Source organism: Erythrolamprus reginae, chromosome 2 (assembly GCF_031021105.1).
Source record: "Erythrolamprus reginae isolate rEryReg1 chromosome 2, rEryReg1.hap1, whole genome shotgun sequence".
NCBI classification, from domain to species: domain Eukaryota; kingdom Metazoa; phylum Chordata; class Lepidosauria; order Squamata; family Dipsadidae; genus Erythrolamprus; species Erythrolamprus reginae.
The window spans coordinates 25,086,055-25,109,582 of record NC_091951.1 but is presented as its reverse complement, the minus strand read 5'-3'; the positions used below and the strand labels follow the sequence as shown (position 1 = coordinate 25,109,582).

Sequence of the window (23,528 nt, the reverse complement as noted above, 5' to 3'; positions counted from 1 at the left end):
AGAGGACAAATTAAGAAAACAATAAGTTGGTAGGAATAGCCAACACCCCAAGAGTCAAACTCAAGATATAGAAGAATCTTGATAGATTTGAACACTGGGCCCTATCTAAGAAAATGAAATTCAGTGGAGGTTGTACGATTAAAGATAAATAAGGCAATGGGTCCAGATGGCATCCACCCCAGAGTTCTTAAAGAACTCAGATCTGTCATTGCTACCCCCGACTGATTTGTTTAACCAATCCCTGTTAACAGGAGATGTTCCAAAGGATTGGAGAATGGCCAGTGTTGTGCCTATCCACAAGAAGGGCAGTAGAGAAGAAGCTGGTAACTACAGGCCAGTTAGCTTGACATCAGTTGTAGTTAAAATGATGGAGACTCTACTCAAAAAGAGGATATATCAGCACCTAAAAAACAATAACTTATTGGACCCAAATCAGCATGGCTTTACTGAAGGCAAATCATGTCAGACTAATCTCATTGATTTCTTTGGATCCAGGCGGTGCCGTGCATATTGCCTACCTGGACTTCAGCAAAGCCTTTGATACGGTTCCACATAAAGAGCTGATAGATAAATTAGTGAAGATTGGACTTAATCCCTGGATAGTTCAATGGATTTGCAGCTGGCTGAAGCGTAGATATCAAAGAGTATTCTGAGCAGAGACAGGTTACAAGCGGTATGCCACAAGGGTCTGTTCTGTGTCCTATTCTTTTTAATATGTTTGTGAGTGACATAGGGGAAGGTTTGGTAGGGAAGGTTTGCCTATTTGCCGATGACTCTAAAGTGTGCAATAGGGCTGATATTCCTGGAGGCGTCTGTAATATGGTAAATGATTTAGCTTTACTAGATAAATGGTCAATGTTTCCAAATGTAAAATAATGCACTTGGGGAAAAGGAATCCTCAATCTGAGTATTGTATTGGCAGTTCTGTGTTAGCAAATACTGTACTTCAAAAGAAAAGGATTTAGGGGTAGTGATTTCTGACAGTCTCAAAATGGGTGAACAGTGCAGTCAGGCGGTAGGGAAAGCAAGTAGGATGCTTGGCTGCATAGCTAGAGGTATAACAAGCAGGAAGAGGGAGATTATGATCCCGCTATATAGAATGCTGGTGAGACCACATTTGGAATACTGTGTTCAGTTCTGGAGACCTCACCTACAAAAAGATATTGACAAAATTGAACGGGTCCAAAGACGGGCTGCAAAAATGGTGGAAGGTCTTAAGCATAAAATGTATCAGGAAAATTTTAATGAACTCAATCTGTATAGTCTGGAGGACAGAAAGAAAAGGGGGGACATGATCCAAACATTTATATATGTTAAAGGGTTAAATAAGGTCCATGAGGAAAGTGTTTTTAATAGGAAAGTGAACAAAGCAACATGAGAAAATATTATTTTACTGAAAGAGTAGTAGATCCTTGGAACAAACTTCCAGCAGATGTGGTTGGTAAATCCACAGTAACTGAATTTAAACATGCCTGGGATAAACATATATCCATCCTAAGATAAAATACAGAAAATAGTATAAGGGCAGACTAGATGGACCATGAGGTCTTTTTCTGCCGTCAGACTTCTATGTTTCTGTGTTTCTAGTTATACTTAGTCAAGAAAAACCAAATAGCAAGGTATAGAATAGGTAGAACCTGTCTCAATAGTAGTAATTGTGAGATGGATACCATAGTGAACAATCAACTAAAAAAAGCCAACAGTGTGATGCAGTGGCCACAAGTGCTAATGAAATCCTAGGCTGCCTGAACAGAGGGCTAGAATGAAGATCATGTGAAGTGTTAGTTTAATGCCTTGGTAAGATCACACTTGGATTACTGCAACTGGTTTTGACTGCCATATTTTTTAACAAAGTGTAGAGATACTATAAAGAGTGCAGAGAAGAGCAACAGGGGGATGGAGGCTAAAACATATAAAGAAGGGTTGCAGGAATTGAGTATGTCTAGTCTAGTGAAAGGAAGGGCTAGGGGTGACATGATAGCAATGTTCCAATTGTTGAGGAATAAAAAAAAGGGTGGGGAGTCAATTTATTTTGCAAAGAACCAGAAGGCAAGATAAGAAGCAATGGATGGAAACTAATCCAGGAGAGAAGCAGCCTAAAACTAATGAGAAGTTCCCTGACACTGAGAACAATTGACAAATTGTCTGAAGTGGTATTGGGTCTCCTGCTTGAGCAGGATGTAAAAATAGAAGACCCACAAGGTCCCTTCCAACTCTGTCACAAACCCCAAGTGATGGACTAACCACAACCTTTGAAGGGAAGCCAATCCCAAAGACTTTTTCAATCCTCGCACTAGCAGAAAATTGCAGCCACCAGTTTCACAGCGTGCAGCACCTGTGGGTTTAAATATGGGCAGGAGGGGAACCTGCAGCAGCAGCAGCTGACACGCTTCAGCCCGGTTGCTTCTCTGCTTCCAGGCCGTGGAGGAAAAACAAACAGCCCGACTTGCTCCCGGACTCTCCTCCCACCTGCCCTCAACTCACCTTCCAGCTGCTGCTTCGATCTTTGGAAGAGCACAAAAGCCGCTCTACAGGACACCTTCCTCGAATGAGTCATCCGGAAGAGGAAGTTCCTCTGAGTTTCTTATATCCTCCGATGTTTTCTAGCAATTCAGTACTCGGTGGTTTTAATTCTTCTATTAGGCACGTTTCAGGCACAGATGTTGCCTGTCTGATTGCCATCTCCTGATAGCGGCAGAAAAACACTCTTGTCCCGTTTCTTCCTAAGGGGTTTCCAATGTTTTCACTGTATAAATGCTACCAAATCGTTTCTCAATTCTAGCAACTGACCTTTGCAAGTGAGCCTAGTGAAATAGTGAAACGTGATGCTACTTAGCTTACCAAGATTAGATATGTTCTGAGCCCTAAACGTTCAAGAAGATTTGAAGAATGACAGAATCATCTTTATTAAGGGGTGACTCTCAGTAGAAATCAAAACCTCTCTACATCCCAAAACGCGCGCTCCGGTAATTTTGTTTAGACACAAGAGAAAACGAGGGCTTTTAATTTCACTTTTGGATTTGCAGGAAAGACGGGGGTTTTTTTCTTCTGACGGTCGTGGACGGAGCCTGCCCCGTGCCAAGGCAGAATTAAATTCAGCAACCAAGATTTAGTTAGTTAGTTAGTTAGTTAGTTAGTTAGTTAGTTAGTTAGTTAGTTAGTTAGTTAGTCCAATGCATAATACACATTGAAGAGAATAGATATGTAATAATATAAATAAAGAAAAGAACAGAAGAAAAGATATAAAACTATAGGTGAACATATTTGAAAGGAAGAAAAGATAAATGAGATAAGGAGAGACAATTGGACAGGGGATGGAAGGCACCCTGGTGCACTTATGCACGCCCCTTACTGACCTCTTAGGAACCTGGAGAGGTCAATTGTGGAGAGTCTAAGGGAGAAATGTTGGGGGTTAGGGGTTGACACTACTGAGTCAGGTAATGAGTTCCACGCTTCGACAACTCGATTGCTGAAGTCATATTTTTTACAGTCAAGTTTGGAGCAGTTAATATTAAGTTTGAATCTGTTGCATGCTCTTGTTACATGTAATAAAAAATATTACATTTTTAAAAAAACATACTTTTTTGACAGTTTGCCTGCCTTTTAAGACATCTGTCTGGCTGTGCCCAATGTCAACACTAAAAAGGTTTTTTCTCTAAATTCCTTTGTTCAGCTAGAACGTTTGTTCTCACCCAAGCCTAAATTAATAGGTTGAGTGTTGCACTCATATAGTATATAACTCTGATCTATTTCTGAACTTTAGGTAATCCTCTTTCTTTTTTTTGCCATTTACATAGTATAATCTTTTACTCGAGGCTTGGAAAGGATGAACTTCTAAGGCACCCTAATTATGTGCACTTGGGAACTGCTTTCTCTGCTTGTTTAAATCCTGAGTGCAAAATTTTTCACCTCCTGCCAGGTGAAAAATCTTTTGCCATGTAAGCTGTGGATCCCACTGAAGAAATTTTAGAGAATACAGTACTCAAAATGATTCTTCATTTGCTTTGTAGCCTTAAATAAAAAACCAGTACAGTATTGACTGTGTAATTTACCTGGGGAGGTGGTGGGGAGAAAGAAAGATGCTAGGAAGGAAGAAGGAAGAAAGACAGACAGACAGACAGGAAAGGAAGGACGGAAGGAAGGAAGAAAGGGAAGAAAGAAAGAAAGACCTATGACCACAATTGAGTCCAAAGTTTGTTGTTAAGCCAAAGCGTTGTTAAGTGAGAATCACCACATTTTACTAATCCATGACATTTCCTAGCTCTAACAGTGATGTGCAAGTTAGGGAAGTACCAGTACATCTGAAGGCATGACAGATAGACAGACAGGGAAGGAAGGAAGAGGAGAAAGAAAGGAAGAATGTCTGGAGGACAGAAGGAAAAGGGGGGACATGATCGAAACATTTAAATATATTAAAGGGTTAAATAAGGTCCAGAAGGGAAGTGTTTTTAATAGGAAAGTGAACACAAGAACAAGGGGACACAATCTGAAGTTAATTGGGGGAAAGATCAAAAGCAACATGAGAAAATATTATTTTACTGAAAGAGTAGTAGATCCTTGGAACAAACTTCCAGCAGACGTGGTAGATAAATCCACAGTAACTGAATTTAAACATGCCTGGGATAAACATCCATCCATCCTAAGATAAAATACAGAAAATAGTATAAGGGCAGACTAGATGGACCATGAGGTCTTTTTCTGCCGTCAGTCTTCTATGTTTCTATGTTTCTAAGAAAAAAAAACAGACAGACCTATGACCACAATTGAGCCCAAAATTTGTTGTTAAGCAAAAGCGTTAAGTGAGAATCACCACATTTTGCTCAATCCATGACATTTCCAGTGATGTGCAAGCTAGGGAAGTACTGGTACATCTGAAGGCATTTGTAATGTTCTAGTTATGGTTAAATGTGTGGCAGAAAGTGGACTCTGGGTTTGTTTTTCCTATTATAGTAAGTGAGATTGAATGTATATAATTTTACAAGTGCTCTCTCTCTCTCTCTCTCTCTCTCTGTGTATATACACATACAGTTTATATAGTAGATAATGTACAGTATATTTTTGTGTGCCTGTGTGTAATATGTATGTACACATATGGCATATATACATAGAATTAAATAGTATATTTTAGATGTTCAGTAATAGTAAATAGAGAGGGAAATTGTATCTCTTTGAGGCAAGGAGAGGCCAGGTACCCTAACCCTAACCCAAACCAGCGGGAGCAGTGGGGGATTGAGGAAAGTACAGTGATCCCCCGCTCGTTGCGAGGGTTCCGTTCCAGGACCCCCCGCAACGAGCGGGTTTTCGCGAAGTAGCGCTGCGGAAGTAAAAACACCATCTGCGCATGTGCAGATGGTGTTTTTAACTTCCGCAGCGCTAGCGAGGAGCCGAAGATTGGGGGCAGCGCGGGTGTTTTACAACGTCGCCGCCGACATGGGGGGCTCGCTAGCACCCCCCGAACCCCCATCCGCTGACTTCTAAAGCGGGGAAGTTCGCTAGGAGTCAGCGGAGAACGGCACGGTGGTCTCACCAGCATTCTATATAGCGGGATCATAATCTCCCTCTTCCTGCTTGTTATGCCTGTAGCTATGCAGCCAAGCATCCTACTTGCTTTCCCTACCGCCTGACTGCACTGTTCACCCATTTTGAGACTGTCAGAAATCATTACCCCTAAATCCTTTTCTTTTGAAGTATTTGCTAACACAGAACTGCCAGTACAATACTCAGACTGAGGATTCCTTTTCCCCAAGTGCATTATTTTACATATTTGGAAACATTAAACTGCAGTTTCCATTGCTTTGACCATTTATCTAGTAAAGCTAAATCATTTACCATATTACAGACCCCTCCAGGAATATCAACCCTATTGCACACTTTAGAGTCATCGGCAAATAGGCAAACTTTCCCTACCAAACCTTCCCCTATGTCACTCACAAACATATTAAAAAGAATAGGACCCAGAACAGACCCTTGTGGCACACCGCTTGTAACCTGTCTCTGCTCAGAATACTCGCCATTAACAATAACTCTCTGATGTCTATGCTTCAGCCAGCTGCAAATCCATTGAACTATCCAGGGATTAAGTCCAATCTTCACTAATTTATCTATCAGCTCTTTATGTGGAACCGTATCAAAGGCTTTGCTGAAGTCCAGGTAGGCAATATCCACGGCACCACCTTCATCCAACACCTTTGTGACATAGTCAAAGAAATCAATGAGATTAGTCTGACATGATTTGCCTTCAGTAAAGCCATGCTGATTTGGGTCCAAATGTTTCTTTCCAACCCTATCCAGGGGCTATTAATGTACCCAGGCTCTTTCATTGTCATTCTCTGCGAAAAATGCCCTAAGTCTTTTGGCACGTAGGAAGAGTAGGAACTGCCTTGTGTAAAAAGTGAAAAAATGTGGGCATTTTCCCAAAAGGGGTGGGTGTAACCAAATTTGCAAAAAAAAAAAGTTGTGCCTTAGAAGTAGCATCCTGGCAAATGGATGAAAGCCTATGGCAGCGGGGAAGAGGTGTGTGCAGGAGAGAAACTTGTCTTTTGGGCTCAAGCAATGTTGATATTACATAAGTGGTATTATACTCCCGTTCAACTCGCACACTTTCAGCAGAAGGTCAGGGGTAATTGTTGGCATGGTTGTCAAGATTTATTTATTGATTTTATTTATTTATTTATTGGATTTGTATGCCACCCCTCTCCGCAGACTCGGGTCGGCTAACAACAGAAATAAAACAGTATATGACAATGATCCAATACTAAAAACAGTTAAAAACCCATTATATAAAAACCAATCATACATACAGACATACCATGCATAAAATTGTAAAGGCCTAGGGGGAAAGTATATCTCAATTCTCCCATGCCTGGCGGCAGAGGTGGGTTTTAAGCAGCTTACGAAAGGCAAGGAGGGTGGGGGCAATTCTAATCTCTGGGGGGAGTTGGTTCCAGAGGGCCGGGGCCACCACAGAGAAGGCTCTTCCCCTGGGTCCCGCCAAGCGACATTGTTTGGTTGACGGGACCCAGAGAAGACCCACTCTGTGGGACCTAACTGGTCGCTGGGATTCGTGCAGCAGAAGGAGTGTTTATGCATATAAATTGAGAATGCCCCATAGTGCAGGAATTTTGGCAAAAAGTGCAAGAGGACCTAAATAGAATGTTAAATATACAATGGACAATCACTAAGGAAATGGCAGTATTAGTTAAAAGCAATGCGATGGGAGAATTTAGAGAAATAAAAAAAAAGCAGCAGTAGAAAGCGCTCAGGCGGCAATAACTTTGGGTTGGAAGGATGCGACAAAATGGACAATGCAAAATTGGTATAGGTACATGGTGGACCATATTCAATTTGAAATGATGGATAAAAGGATAAATTTGGATAATGAAACTGAATTGAGACAACTGATGGGACGGTGGGACAAGGTAAGACGATATATGGCGAGCAGAATCCGAGACCAAGCTACAAGAAATAAATTGGAATCACTCTATAATATATAAATAGATATATTGCTCTTGGGTCAAGTGGACTATACAAGAAACACCCCCGATTCGATGGTGGGGTATGTGTGTGTGTGTGTGTGTGTGTGTGTCGGGGGAGTGGGCATTTTTCACTATGCACTGTTTTATGTTGTGTGTATATTAAACTTGCTAAAAAAATCAATAAAAATATATATATATTTTTTAAACAATGTTGATGGATAGAAAGAGTCCTCGGAGAGGGGCGGCATAAAAGTCCAATCAATCAATCAATAAAGTTTCCTTGCTTCGTAAAAGAGGGAAGGGATTGGGCAGAAACTGAAATGAGCTCTTGGAGAGTTAAAGCCAAATGGATTGGCTTTTTAGCTTTCCTCGTCCCCTTTATTCCAATTTGCCTCCAGAATCCACCACCAACTGTGTTCCTCTCGAAGCCTCCGGATTACAGTTCCCAGAGTTTCCATGTACTGTGAACTATGTAAAACAGGAATTTCAAGTGTCCGTGTATATCTGCTGGGAAAAGTTATGTTAAGGTCAGTGAGGTTATTCTTATGGGAGGCGGAGTACAAGAAATCAGAGCCACAGGTATTTCAGTGGGCTAAACATTCATTTTGGTTCAACTCCATGAACCCAACTATATACAGTGATACCTTGTCTTAATTGGTTCCGGAATGAGGTTTTTAAGGTGAAAAGTTTGTAAGACGAAACAATATTTCCCATAGGAATCAATGGAAAAGCGATTAATGCGTACAAGCCCAAAATTCACCCCTTTTGCCAGCCGAAGCGCCCGTTTTTGCACTGCTGGGATTTCCCTGAGGCTCCCTTCCATGGGAAACCCCACCTCCGGACTTCTGTGTTTTTGCGATGCTGCAGGGGAATCCCAGCAGGAGAACCCCAGCATCGCAAAAATGAGTGCTTTGCTGGCAACGGAAGTCCGGAGGTGGGGTTTCCCAGCGAAGGGAGCATCAGTGAAATCGCAGCATCGCAAAAACACCTAAGTCCTCAAAACCCCACCTCTGGACCTCTGTGTTTTTGCAATGTTGTGATTTCACTGAGGCTCCCTTTGCTGGGAAACCCCACCTCCGGACTTCCGTTGCCAGCAAAGCGCCTGTTTTTGTGCTGCTGGGATTCCCCTGCAGCGTCACAAAAACACAGAAGTCCGGAGGTGGTGTTTCCCATGGAGGGGAGCCTCAGGGAAATCCCAGCAGCACAAAAACAGGTGCTTCGCTGGCAACAAAAGTCCAGAGGCGGGGCATCCCAGCGACGGCGGTAGGTTTGTAAGGTGAAAATAGTTTGTAAGAAGAGGCAAAAAAATCTTAAACCCTGGGTTTGTATCTTGAAAAGTTTGTATGACGAGGCGTTTGTAAGACGAGGTATCACTGAATTGGCTAGTCAGTAAGGAGTTAACCTTTCTTATTGCTTTTGTGAAGGTAATCATAAAGCATGCTTGTAATACAGTCATTAAAAATTCTGGTAACACCGCATCTGTGCTTAATTTATATGTACCTATCTACGTGCTTGCGTGTACAACTATGCCAGCACAGGATCATGGGAATTGTTCAAGCCGATCTGCAGGTGAAGGGAAAAAATTTTCCATCATGTATCCCTGTGTCTTCTCACCAATAACCTTTTAAAGGGGGAAACCTAAACTTAATTTTACAAGGAACACAAATGCCATTGGATTCTGAAATGAAGACAAAAAAGTACAGTATAATATTCAATCTGAGAAACACCTCTTGCTTACGGGGTTTTATTTGATAGTATTACATTTTACAATCACTTTATCTCACCTTTATTTCTCATATGTACAGTAACTCATGCAGCAAACAAACTTTACTCCTAGTTTCCTGATTGCTTATTTGTACCCTATGACAGTCAATGGAAATTTTTGTGTCCCACCACGCCAACCCAATGGAAACCTGATGAGCCCTTCATTCAAAAAATTCAGGTGCTCAGGCATGAAAATATGCTGCTCAAACACTACGGAAATTTGAGAGCACAGGCTCCACTTCAGTAGGCGACCACAGTCAGGTCGCATACTTCAGTGTGGAGGCTACCTTTGGTGTTGCACCAGGTAGGAATTATGACTAAAGATTTTCTCAGAGTCAGGATATTCAAAGGGTTTTTCTTCTATATCAATCCTCCAATGTTGTACCAGGTGGGAACTCTGACTAAAACTTTTCCCGCAGTCAGGACATTCAAAGAGTTTCTCTCGTGTGTGAATCCTCTGATGTTTTATGAGGGTGGAAATATCACTAAAACCTTTCCCACAGTGAGGACACTCAAAGGGTTTCTCTCCCATGTGAGTCCTCTGGTATTTAACCAGGTCGGAACTCTGACTAAATCTTTTCCCATCAATGTTCCCTCTAAGGCGCGCGCCTGCGCATCCGCGTGCCCAAAAACAACTTCCCGTGCAGCCTTTTCCAAGGCCGTGCAATGGGAGGCACTGGCAATAAGCATAGATAGTGGGAGAAGGGAGCTGTCCACACCCCCACCCACTGCGGATGTGCTGGTGCTGAGCCTCCCTGCCCCCCCAGGCACCGCCGGCCCCCTTGTGACCCTTGCCCCCCAGGCACCTCCGGCCCTCTCATGCCCCTGGCCTCCCGCCGTTGCCCCTGCCCGCCCAATCCGCCCCTCTCCCCAGTTTTCTCCGCCTCCCGCCTTGGGGCGTGGTTCCTCCTGCAGCGGTGGCTGCAGCAGTGGCTGCAGCTGCAGCTTCTCCTCATCTGGCCGCTAGCAAAGGGGCTGTGAGAGAGGTGGGGTAGGCGCTCTCGAAGAGCTCAGCGAAAGCGCTCCCACTGAAGGGTTTACTCCAAGCGCTTTGGGAACGCCCGCCTCGCCCCTCTTGAGTCGCAGCCCCTTTCCTGGGAGCGCTTTCATCCCGGGCTGTCAGCGAAGGGGCTGCAAAAGAGGCGGGGCGCTTTCACTGAGTGCTTCCGGAATACCCGCCCGGAAAATTCAAAATAAGAAAAACCTTCCCCGGCCTCCAGAGAAGGAAGAGAAAGAGAGAGAGAGAGAGAGAAAGAGAGAGCAACAGACAGAGCAACATAGAGAGAAAGAGAGAGAAAGAGGGGGGGAGAGAGAAAGAAAGCGTGAGAAAGAGAGAAAGAGAGAGAGAAGAGAGGAAGGGAGAGAGAGTGAGAGAGGAAAAAAGCAAGAGAGAGAAAGCGAGCGAGAGAGAAGAGAGAGAAAGAAATGATAGAAAAAAGGGGAGAAAAAAAGAGAAATGAGAAAATGATTGAGGCAGAGAATGAGAGGAAAGAGAGAGATACACAGAGAGAAGTGATTCTTGATTTAAAGCATATGGTAAAAAGCACCTAAATAATAACAGAGAAAAAAACCCCCAGCCCTCACCTGTTTTTGGAAATGGTTCAAGAGTTCACACACACAAGGGGGGAGGAGACAGGGATGGAAAAAGAGAGAAGTGAGAGGGGGAAGGAATGAGACAAAATGGGAGGAAGAGAGAGAAATGAGAAACAAATGAGATAGAAAAGGGGGAGAGACAGGAGAGAGACCCAGAAATCTGAAGAGTGGTAGAAATTTGAGGAGGGATAATTATTAAATATGGATTGATTACGGAATATTGGTAAAAGATATATTTAGGTGTTGTTTAATATTAGGTTGTATTAATTTTAAAAATTGGATTAGAATTTTAGAACTACAGTGATCCCTCGAGTTTCGCGAGGGTTCCGTTCCAAGACCCCTCGCGAAACTCGATTTTTCGCGATATAGCGGTGCGGAAGTAAAAACACCATCTGCGCATGTGCGGCCATTTTTTCATGGCCGCACATGCGCAGATGGTGAAGTTTGCGTGTGGGCGGTGGGGAAGACCAAGGGAAGGTTCCTTCAGCCGCCCAACAGCTAATCTGCTCGGTAGCGCGGCAGCAGCGAGCAGCCGAAGATGGGGTTTCCCCTTTGCCTGGGCAACGGGGAAACCTCATCTTCGGCTCCTCGCTGCTGCCGCGCTACCGAGCAGATCAGCTGTTGGGCGGCCGAAGGAACGTTCCCTGGGTCTTCCCCGCCGCCTCGGATCCTCACTGATGCCCGCCCGCCGTTTGCCGCTCGCCCCGTTCGGCGGCCGCACGTCCCGTTCGCCCGCCGCTATCGAACTTGCTATCGAGCCTGCTAATGAAATCCAACCCGCAGCGGCCCTTTCCCTCTCCAGGCTGCGGGAGGGGTCCGGAGAACAATGCCTGGCGCCGCGCTCCCGGCTGGGCTTTTTTCCCCCATTTCCCCTCGGGTGGAATTTCAGACCCTCCGCCGGTTGGATTTCATTAGCAGGCTCGATAGCAAGTTCTTCCTCCCTTTAGAAAGCCCCGCAGCCTCCTCCACCCGGCGAGGCCGCCAGCGAGGACCCGCAAAGCCGCCGCCGCCGCAGCGAGGCCAAGCCGCCCGCTCCCACGGCACGGGCTCCCAACACAGCGCCGCTCAGCCCGCCCTCGGCGATGCCTCCGCGGATCTGCAAGCCCAGCCGAGCGACGCCTCTGGTCTGGGCGAAGGCAGTGGGCAGGCCCCGCCGCAGCAGTCCCCGCGGGCACCGCGCGCCAAGGGCCGGCCAGGCCGCCGGCCAACAAAGGGGCTCCCTCGCCTCCCTCGGGCAGGTTTACAAAGGCAGCGCGGCAACTTGGAGCCCGGCACGCCCCGCAGCCCTCGCCTCGCCCGCCCCTGCCTGGCCGGCGCTCCGGCTACCCCCGGCTGAGGAAGAACCGAGTAGCCCCCGCCATCCCCCGCCCGGCTCCCTTCAGCCCCCCGGGGCCAAGCGGGCGGGGGGCGGGCGGGACTTCGCCTGTCTCCGCCGCCCGCATCGCCCCTCCGGCGGGCCGGCCTCCCCCGCCCGCCTCTGCTGCAGCCGCCGCCGCCTCCCCGACTGGCACAAAAGGGCCCCGCCCACCCCGCCCCGAAGCTTACCTTGCGAGTTTTTGGCTGCGGGGGGAGAAGTAGGACTTTCCTAAGTCCCTCCCCCCGGTCGCCGTTTGCTGCTCGCCCGTTCACCTGCCCGCCATCAGGACCGCCGCGCACTAACTTGATGACGGCCAAGCCGTCCCAGATCGTGGGGAGGGGAGCTCTTCTCCAGCCAGGGGACGGCGAGGCCCTCCCAATGCCCCGCGCTTGGAGCCGGAGTGAGGCCACTTCCGCCTCCGGATGAAGGAATCTCCTCAAACTCAAAGGCTGTATCCTGCCGCCCGGTTTACCCAGGACACGAGCGGCGAAGTGACTTGGAGGAATGGAAAGTCCAAACCTGGGTAAACCGGGCGGCAGGATACAGGCTTTGAGTTTTTGGCTGCAGGGGGATAAGTAGGACTTTCCTAACTCCCTCCCTCACCACAATTTAACCAGAAGATGTATCGCTCCCTCCCTCCCTCCCTTCCCCTCCCCTCCGTTCCCCACTTCCTCACCGTCTTCCCACACCCTCGGATTTTCCCACAGCCCCAGCCGTCCTTCCCAAGCCTGTTTTTATTAGTTGGGGGTAGCAGCAGAGAGGGAGTGGGGGGTGGGCGAGGACCAGGGAAACTAAGCCTGGCATCTGAATGTAACACAGCACGGACAGCCGCAACAGGTGGCGTCATTTTGAGAGACAGCCGAGAGGTGGGAGGGAGGGAAGCATGCCCAGCCATCAGCACAGGGGAATTCATAGGGAGAAGGGGAGGAGGGTGTGTGTGCAGAGATAGGCCGATATAGGGGCCCTCCCCAGGGTGAAAATCTATCTTCCGGGCAAGGAGGAAGAAGGAGAAACTCAAAGGCTCATTTTTTGTCACTCCTGAGCATCAACCCAACAGATAACAGGGAAGAGATTTTCCCCAATGGAAAGGGTCCTATCTCAGGAGGGGATGGAAACGGGAGAGAGACAGGAGAAAGGAGAAAGAGAAAAGAAGGAAGGGAGGAAGGAAGGAAAAGAAAAGGGAGAGAAGGAAAGGAACTGAGGGAGGGAGGGAGGAAATAAAAAGAGAGGAAGGAAGGAAGGGAAGGGAGGGAAAGGAAAGGAACAGAGGGAGGGAGGAAGAAAGGAAGAGAAAGGGAAGGAGAAAGGAGGGGAAGGGAACAGAGGAACAAAGTAAGGAAGGAAGGGATAAGGGAAGGAGGGAAGGAAAGGAGGGCTGGAAGGGGAAAGGAATGGAGGAAGGAAGGAAAGGAAGAGGAGGGGGGAAAGAAGGAAGGAAAGGGAAAGAGGGAAGGAAAGAAAGGAACAGAGGAAGGAAGGAAGAGGAAAGGAAGGAGGAATGAGAAAGAAGGGAAGGGGAAAGTACATAGGAAGGAAGGGGAAGGGAGGGAAGGAAAGAAGGAAGGAAAGAAAGAAGAGAGGGAAGATAAAACCCTGAAAATATCCTCCCCTTGGGGGAAAATGACACCTCCCAAATCCTTTCCTTGAGGCACTCAGTCGATGTGTCATCCCAAATTCTTGTGGGCCACCGCATAACCCTCAAGCATGCCAGATTAAACGAAAGCGACCAATCTATTTTGGGAGTCCCCCATCCTGCCAGATGCACAGCGTGCATTGCTGTTGTGTTGACTTCACAGCACGAGGAGCCACTCTTTCCTGAACCCACCACAGCCACCTCCGTTCGGGCGAAGGAATCCCTGGGCAACGGGGAAACCCCACTGAAACCGGGCGGGGCGGTTTGGACTTTCCATTCCTCCAAGTCACTTCGCCGCTCGTGTCCTGGGTAAACCGGGCGGCAGGATACAGCCTTTGAGTTTGAGGAGATTCCTTCATCCGGAGGCGGAAGTGGCCTCACTCCGGCTCCAAGCGCGGGGCATTGGGAGGGCCTCGCCGTCCCCTGGCTGGAGAAGAGCTCCCCTCCCCACGATCTGGGACGGCTTGGCCGTCATCAAGTTAGTGCGCGGCGGTCCTGATGGCGGGCAGGTGAACGGGCGAGCAGCAAACGGCGACCGGGGGGAGGGACTTAGGAAAGTCCTACTTCTCCCCCCGCAGCCAAAAACTCGCAAGGTAAGCTTCGGGGCGGGGCGGGCGGGGCCCTTTTGTGCCAGTCGGGGAGGCGGCGGCGGCTGCAGCAGAGGCGGGCGGGGGAGGCCGGCCCGCCGGAGGGGCGATGCGGGCGGCGGAGACAGGCGAAGTCCCGCCCGCCCCCCCGCCCGCTTGGCCCCGGGGGGCTGAAGGGAGCCGGGCGGGGGATGGCGGGGGCTACTCGGTTCTTCCTCAGCCGGGGGTAGCCGGAGCGCCGGCCAGGCAGGGGCGGGCGAGGCGAGGGCTGCGGGGCGTGCCGGGCTCCAAGTTGCCGCGCTGCCTTTGTAAACCTGCCCGAGGGAGGCGAGGGAGCCCCTTTGTTGGCCGGCGGCCTGGCCGGCCCTTGGCGCGCGGTGCCCGCGGGGACTGCTGCGGCGGGGCCTGCCCACTGCCTTCGCCCAGACCAGAGGCGTCGCTCGGCTGGGCTTGCAGATCCGCGGAGGCATCGCCGAGGGCGGGCTGAGCGGCGCTGTGTTGGGAGCCCGTGCCGTGGGAGCGGGCGGCTTGGCCTCGCTGCGGCGGCGGCGGCTTTGCGGGTCCTCGCTGGCGGCCTCGCCGGGCGGAGGAGGCTGCGGGGCTTTCTAAAGGGAGGAAGAACTTGCTATCGAGCCTGCTAATGAAATCCAACCGGCGGAGGGTCTGAAATTCCACCCGAGGGGAAATGGGGGAAAAAAGCCCAGCCGGGAGCGCGGCGCCAGGCATTGTTCTCCGGACCCCTCCCGCAGCCTGGAGAGGGAAAGGGCCGCTGCGGGTTGGATTTCATTAGCAGGCTCGATAGCAAGTTCGATAGCGGCGGGCGAACGGGGCGAGCGGCGGGCGAACGGGACGTGCGGCCGCCGAACGGGGCGAGCGGCAAACGGCGGGCGGGCATCAGCGAGGATCCGAGGTGGCGGGGAAGACCCAGGGAACGTTCCTTCGGCCGCCTAGCAGCTGATCTGCTCGGCAGCGCAGCACCAGCGAGGAGCCGAAGATCTTCGGCTCCTCGCTGCTGCTGCGCTGCCGAGCAGATCAGCTGCTAGGCGGCCGCTCGAGAGCAAGAGGGGGAGAGAAAGAGAGAGAAGGAAAGAAAGAGATGAGAGAGGGAGGAAGAGAGTGTGAGAGAGGAAGAAGCAACATAGAGAGAGAGAAAGAAAGATGAGAAAGGAAGGAAGAGAAAGGTGGGGAAAATCGCGATATAGTGTTAGCGAAGATCGAGATGGTAACAATTGCTGAAAAATCGCGATATAGCGTTTTCGCGAAGATCGAGATCGCGAAACTCGAGGGATCACTGTATATAGAATTACATAGGTAAAATTAATGGAAGATACATATGATAAATAAGGGGGTTATGATATGTACTGTATGATTTTATGAGTTTGCATTATGAATTTAAAATATACTTGGAAATGTAGAAGATTGATGAAAGTTAATAATAGTAAATGCTAAGTGCCTGACAATTAATTGAGCTTGGAAATATTGAATGAAATTATAGAAAAGTATAAGTTATAGAAATATATTAATTGATGCCTTGGTGTTCAGATTTTCATAGTATTACTGGATTACTATAATACTATGATAAATATTTAAGAAATGAAGATTTTAAAGCATTTTTGATTTTGCTGGTTGTTTTAGTTTTAATAGTAATAAATTTTGGTTTTGTTTTATTATTAATTTCTTTTAATAAAAAAGAAGGGAAACCTTTTCCTACTCGATTTATTTATTTATTTATTTATACTGCTATGCCGCCAAGTCCCGAAGGAACTGCCGCTCAGACACTATATTTTTCCGCCCACACTGAAAAAAAATTAGAGGGAACATTGGTCAGGACATTCAAAGGATTTCTCTCCTGCGTGAGTTCTCTGGTGGATCACGAGGTTAGAATTCCAACTAAAGCTTTTCCCACAGTCAGGACATTCAAATGGTTTCTCTCCTGTGTGAGTCCTCTGGTGTTGCACCAGGGTGGAATTATGACGAAAACTTTTCCCACAGACAGGACATTCAAATGATTTCTCTCCTGTGTGAGTCCTCTGGTGTGTCACCAGGTGGGAACTCCGACTAAAGCTTTTCCCACAGTCAGGACATTCAAAGGGTTTCTCTCCTGTGTGAGTCCTCTGGTGTGTCACCAGGTAGGAACTCCGACTAAAGCTTTTCCCACAGTCAGGACATTCAAAGGGTTTCTCGCCTGTGTGAGTCCTCTGGTGTGTCACCAGGTTGAACTTATCACTAAAACCTTTCCCACAGACAGAACATTCAAATGGTTTCTCTCCTGTGTGAGTCCTCTGGTGTGTCACCAGGTGGGAACTCCGACTAAAGCTTTTCCCACAGTCAGGACATTCAAAGGGTTTCCCTCCAGTGTGAGTTCTCTGGTGTCTCACCAAGGTGGAAATATCACTAAAAGCTTTCCCACAGTCAGGACAATCAAAGGGTTTCTCTCCTGTGTGAGTCCTCTGGTGGATCACTAGGCTAGAATTCTGACGAAAGCTTTTCCCACAGTCATGACATTCAAAGGGTTTCTCTCCTGTGTGAGTCCTCTGGTGGATCACTAGGCTAGAATTCCAACTAAAGCTTTTCCCACATTCAGGACATTCAAAGGGTTTCTCTCCTGTGTGAGTCCTCTGGTGTTTAACAAGGTCGGAACTCCGACTAAAGCTTTTCCCACAGTCAGGACATTCAAAGGGTTTCTCGCCTGTGTGAGTCCTCTGGTGTGTCACCAGGTTGAACTTATCACTAAAACCTTTCCCACAGACAGAACATTCAAATGGTTTCTCTCCTGTGTGAGTCTTCTGGTGTGTCACCAGGTGGGAACTCCGACTAAAGCTTTTCCCACAGTCAGGACATTCAAAGGGTTTCCCTCCAGTGTGAGTTCTCTGGTGTCTCACCAAGGTGGAAATATCACTAAAAGCTTTCCCACAGTCAGGACAATCAAAGGGTTTCTCTCCTGTGTGAGTCCTCTGGTGGATCACTAGGCTAGAATTCTGACGAAAGCTTTTCCCACAGTCATGACATTCAAAGGGTTTCTCTCCTGTGTGAGTCCTCTGGTGGATCACTAGGCTAGAATTCCAACTAAAGCTTTTCCCACATTCAGGACATTCAAAGGGTTTCTCTCCTGTGTGAGTCCTCTGGTGTTTAACAAGGTCGGAACTCTGACTAAATCTTTTCCCACAGTCAGTACATTCAAAAAATTTCTCTCCTCTGTGAGTCCTCTGGTGTCTCACCAAGGTGGAAGTATCACTAAAAGCTTTCCCACAGTCAGGACAATCAAAGGGTTTCTCTCCTGTGTGAGTCCTCTGAGGTTGCACAAGATTGAAATTCTGACTGAAACGTTTCCCACAGTCAGGACATTCATAGGATTTCTCTCCTTTGCGAGTCCTCTGGTATGTCATCAGGCTAGAATTATTACTAAAACATTTCCCACAGTCAGGACATTCAAGGGGTTTCTCACCTGTGTGAATACTCTGGTGTTTCATGTCTTAAATTATGACTATATTTTTTACACAGTCAGCACATTCAAATATTTCCTAATCTTTGCAAGTCTTGCATGCTTCACCAGACTGGAATTCTCTCTTTGAAACTTTTCTCACAGAAAGGATGTTCAAATGACATTACAGTATTCCTTTGTGTGCCTCCTTTAGTGTCTCATGACTTTACTATTGACTTTTTCCTCCCCATTGACTTCCAGAGAGTTGCCGTTTTTGCTGATTGAAAAAAATTCTCCTTTGACTTTTCGTGTAACCTTTCCTTGAGTTCTTCACAATCTGCTTATTCGAGTTTGAAATCTTTCTTGGTTTTCTCTCTCTTGTCTAACAGCTGCTGGAGAAGGAGGAGAATTGTATGATTTTCTGAAAGAAATGGAAAATATTTTGATTTTTCACTTGATTTTCTTCCTTTTTTAACGTTGATTCTTATTTTCAATTGTCCCAAGTGCTTTTATTGCCATCCGCTTTGTCTGTAAGATACAAAGAAAAATAGAACTTTCATTGTTCATAAAATAGATATGAAAAAAGAGAAATAGTATATATTAAAAAGAAACAGCAAATATGCCCCAATACTAATCAATTACATTATTTATGATCCATATAAGACTATCGAGATCCATGTTCAAATATCCATTCAAATTCAGTTGTATAATTGGGTCAATCAAGAATTCTTAGTAATGCAAGGGACTATCATCAAATACTGTATATCTTGAAGTGCTGGGGATAGATTATATAATTCCGTGTTTTGTCAGGAATTAAAAATCCCTGGGTAATATCTTAATGTAGAAAGTAGGCCTCTGTTAAGAATGCTGAGTCATTCAGAGGCAGTTCAGCCTGCAGCAACCTAGTAATTATCTGTAAAGTATTTAGCTAGGTAAGAGCTCCCTGCTCTTGCTCTCTGTCTGTTCTCTCTGCCTGCTTGTGTGCTGTAGCTGTTGATGGAAGAATGCTTTGAAGAACATAGAAACATAGAAGTCTGACGGCAGAAAAAGACCTCATGGTCCATCTAGTCTGCCCTTATACTATTTTCTGTATTTTATCTTAGGATGGATATGTGTTTATCCCAGGCATATTTAAATTCAGTTACTGTGGATTTATCAACCACGTCTTCTGGAAGTTTGTTCCAAGGATCTACTACTCTTCCAGTAAAATGATATTTTCTCATGTTGCTTTTGATCTTTCCCCCAACTAACTTCAGAATGTGTCCCCTTGTTCTTGTGTTCACTTTCCTATTAAAAACACTTCCCTCCTGGACCTTATTTAACCCTTTAACATATTTAAATGTTTCGATCATGTCCCCCCTTTTCCGTCTGTCCTCCAGACTATACAGATTGAGTTCATTAAGTCTTTCCTGATACGTTTTATGCTTAAGACCTTCCGCCATTCTTGTAGCCCGTCTTTGGACCCGTTCAATTTTGTCAATATCTTTTTGTAGGTGAGGTCTCCAGAACTGAACACAGTATTCCAAATATGGTCTTACCAGCACTCTATATAGCGGGATCATAATCTCCCTCTTCCTGCTTGTTATACCTCTAGCTATGGAGCCAAGCATCCTACTTGCTTGCCCTACCGCCTGACTGCACTGTTCACCCATTTTGAGACTGTCAGAAATCACTACCCCTAAATCCTTTTCTTCTGAAGTTTTTGCTAACACAGAAGTGCCAATACAATACTCAGATTGAGGATTCCTTTTCCCCAAGGGCATTACAGCTGAAATGCTGTACAAGTTGGTTCCTGTGAGGTACTGAACTAAGATAGTTGTAGCAAGGTACTAGTAAGAGACTGGTTTATTGTATGTATAGTATAGACAGTAGTAGTAGTAGTATAAAGAAGTAAATATATTTTTCCACAACTTCCTACTGCTGCTGTGTTTCACTGAAGACTTCAACTCCATTTCTACTGGTCTGTGTTTGGCTGGCTGGCCTGGTTTGCTGCTTGGGCACAAACAGACTAGATTTCGCAAATGCAAGCTCTTGATATGTTTCCCCGAAAACAAGATAGGGGCCCGTCTCGTGGTGGGACCCAATTTGGGGTGGTAGAGAGGCGAGAGCGGGGGGGGGGGGGGGGAGGCGCGTGATTGGCGTCTTACCAATACTGGAGTTTGACACCTCTGTGTATCTCTCGGCTGGTCTCTTTACAGAAAAAAAACCTTGCACACCACAAAAACTCTTCTCGCTATATAGAAGTTGTTAATTGCTTGCCCTCACGAGAAGAGTTTCTGTATTTCTGCCTCCTTCCTCCTAATTTTGTTGACAGGGTCTATCACCTCTAATTTTCAACTTTCTTCCTAATTAATCGCTATAACTTAACTTTCAGAGAAAGGAGGGATTTAAAGCTGTGCTGGTCAGTTGAGGCTGCCGAAGGGATTTTGGATTTTTTTTTCCTGCACAATTTGATTCCAACGGAGCTAAAATAGCCCAAAATGGAGGCAGGAAGCAGCTGCTCTTGCAAGGAGGCAAAGGGTGATGGGTTTTGAAAGTAGCAATTGTCCAGGACTGGATTTTCAAGATTCTTAATCATTTTAAAATTTGGTTTTTTTTTAATTGGGACCTTTTAAATTTTTGCTCTGCGGGCTATTCTGTTTTTCTTAATTTCCCCCCCATTTACATATATGAAAGAGGAAGCAGAAATGCAAAAATAACGGAAGATTTGAACAAACCTGTTATTTAGTGCCATCTAGTGGTCGGAGGAAATATAGCAGCTAACCTGTGTATATGGCTTGGAAACGCTTGTTTGGCTTTCACATTGGTTGTTTTTCTATATGAAAAGAGGGGTTATCAGCTGTGGCCTGGAAGGAAAAAACTATTCAAGATGGAATTGGTTTAATTGTTTGAAAACATATTGGATAATGCAATTTGAAAGGAGGTTTGAGACATTTTAAGAACATTGACATTGAAAACTCAGAAGATTGCAGAAGATACTAGTACTCCAAAGAAGAGGAAAGGACTGAGTTTTTTTCCTATAAAGCTATAAATTATAAAAAGACTTGACTATGGAACTAAATGAATTGGAATTATTCATGATTTAATTTTATTGGAGTTATTTACCAAAAAGAAAATTAGAGATTAAAAAAAAGTTAAAATGGAATGAAGGAATAAGGAGGGGTAATTTAAATGGTTAAGGGGGGACATGATCGAAACATTTAAATATATTAAAGGGTTAAATAAGGTCCAGGAGGGAAGTGTTTTTAATAGGAAAGTGAACACAAGAACAAGGGGACACAATCTGAAGTTAGTTGGGTGAAAGATCAAAAGCAACATGAGAAAGTATTATTTTACTGAAAGAGTAGTAGATCCTTGGAACAAACTTCCAGCAGATGTGGTAGATAAATCCACAGTAACTGAATTTAAACATGCCTGGGATAAACATATATCCATCCTAAGATAAAATACAGAAAATAGTATAAGGGCAGACTAGATGGACCATGAGGTCTTTTTCTGCCGTCAGACTTCTATGTTTCTATGTTTCTAAGAATGGCTATGAATAAGAAAATTGAAAAAGGTCATGATTATGATTATTATGGATGAGAAATTCAAAAGTGGTTGTGATTATAGATTCCACTTTTGACAGTCTCTATTGATTATTTGAACTATGAATTGATTATTTATTGATTATTTGAATTATAAATTCATTATGTGATTTACACTGATAAACAATAAGAGGAAAGGAAAAAAGGATTATTAAAGGAGGATTAATATGGGATATCAATCTTTATTATGTTGGGTATGATAGTAAAAATTGATGGAGTAAGGGAAAGATGAATCTAGTAGATTAGGGAAGATTATTTACACTGAGTTTGATAGTGGAAGGACATAGAATAGGGAAAATACATAGATTAGGGAAATATATAGATTACGGAAGATTATCGCACTGCAATTGGCAGTGAAAGCAATTAGAATAGGGAAGATTATTGCACTGCTATGACAGTGACACATAGAATAGGGAAGATAATTACACTGGGCTTGGCAGTGGAACCTACAGATTAGGGAAGATAATTACACTAAGAACAACAGTGGAAGATTATATATAGATTAGGGAAAATTATCGATATTTTTTTAAAATATTTTTTTCCAGTCCAAACTCTTAATTTTCCTCTCCTTTTAACTTTCACCTGATTGGCAAGAAGATTTTATGTGGTTTTATGAAAGAAATGGAAAATATTTTTATTTCTGGCTGGAACCTCCAAAGGAAGTTTCTGTCCTCCTTGAACTCGCATTAGGACACATTGGTTTGACAAGTGTACTGCCTTGGTCAATCTCCCCACCTGACGCTGTCCCCAGAGTGAGTTGCACCAGAACCTGATCCCCTCACCTCACCTAATATAGACTGGCATCTGCATCACTAAGCAGTCAACCATAAGTCAACGGAACTACATCTATATGGAGGAAGTAAGCAGTGAAGTACTCCAAGGCTCTATGTCTCAGTATTCTTCAGTATCTTCATGAACAATTTCAGTGAATGAGTAGAAGGGGAAACTCATTGTTTGTTTGTTCATTTCCTTGTTTGGACTTGCAGTATATGCCTCCCATTTCCCAGAGAACAATTGGGAGAAAACACCAAGTTGGTAGGAATAGCCAACACCCCAAGAGACAAATTCAAGATAGAGAAGAATCTTGATAGAGTTGAACACTGGGCTTTAGCCAACAAAATGAAATTTTGTGGAGGGGAAAAAAAGAGGTTGTACACTTAGTCAAGAAAAAACAAATGGCAAGGTACAGAATAGGTACAAACTGGCTCAATAGCAGTAACTGTGAGATGGAACAGTTTAGTGAACAATCAACTAAAAAAAGCCAACAGTGTGATACAGCAGCCACAAAAGTTAATGCAAATCCTAGGCTGCCTTAACAGAGGGCTAGAATGAAGATCATGTGAAGTGTTAGTTTAATACCTTGGTAAGATTACTGCAACTAGTTTTGACTGCCATACTTTTAAAAACATTTTTCAATCTTCCCACCAGCAGAAAATTGCAGCCACCAGTTTCACAGCGTGCAGTATCTGTGGGCTTAAAGTTGGTCAGGAGAGGAACCTGAAGCAGCAGCAGCTGACACGCTTCAGCCCAGTTGCTTCTCTGCTTCCAGGCTGTGGGGGAGAAACAAACAGCCCGACTTTGTCCCGGACTCTCCTCCCACCTGCCTTCAACTCACCTTCCAGCTGCTGCTTCGATCCTGGGAAGAGCACAAAAGCCGCTCTACAGGACACCTTCCTCCCATGAGTCTTCCGGAAGAGGAAGTTCTTCTGCATTTCTTCTCTCCTCCAACCCTTTCTAGAAATTTAGTACTCTATGGTTTTAACTCCTCTATTATGCACGTTTCAGACACAGACGTTGCCTGTTTGACTGCCATTTCCTGATAGTGGCAGAAAATCTATGGAACCCGCCCACCCATATCCGTACTACAGTGGCCCCCCGATTATTGCGAGGGTTCCGTTCCAGGACCCCTCGCAATGATCGGTTTTTCGCGAAGTAGCGGTGCGGAAGTAAAAACACCATCTGCGCAGGCGCAGATGGTGTTTTTACTTCCGCCGCAGCAGCGAGGAGCCGAAGATTGGGGTTTCCCCACCGCCCACGCAAACTCCTCGCTGCTGCCGCGCCCGCCGCTTGTCTTGTCCGCCCGCCGCTTGTCTTGTCCGCCCGCCGCTTGT

At 45.7% G+C, this 23,528-nt stretch overlaps 1 pseudogene; it reads right to left on the bottom strand.

The window, feature by feature from the left end:
• LOC139159994 (zinc finger protein 850-like) overlaps nt 1-22,848 on the bottom strand; it is a 38,552-nt pseudogene extending 15,704 nt beyond the window's left edge.
• Between the last annotated feature and the right edge of the window lie 680 nt (nt 22,849-23,528).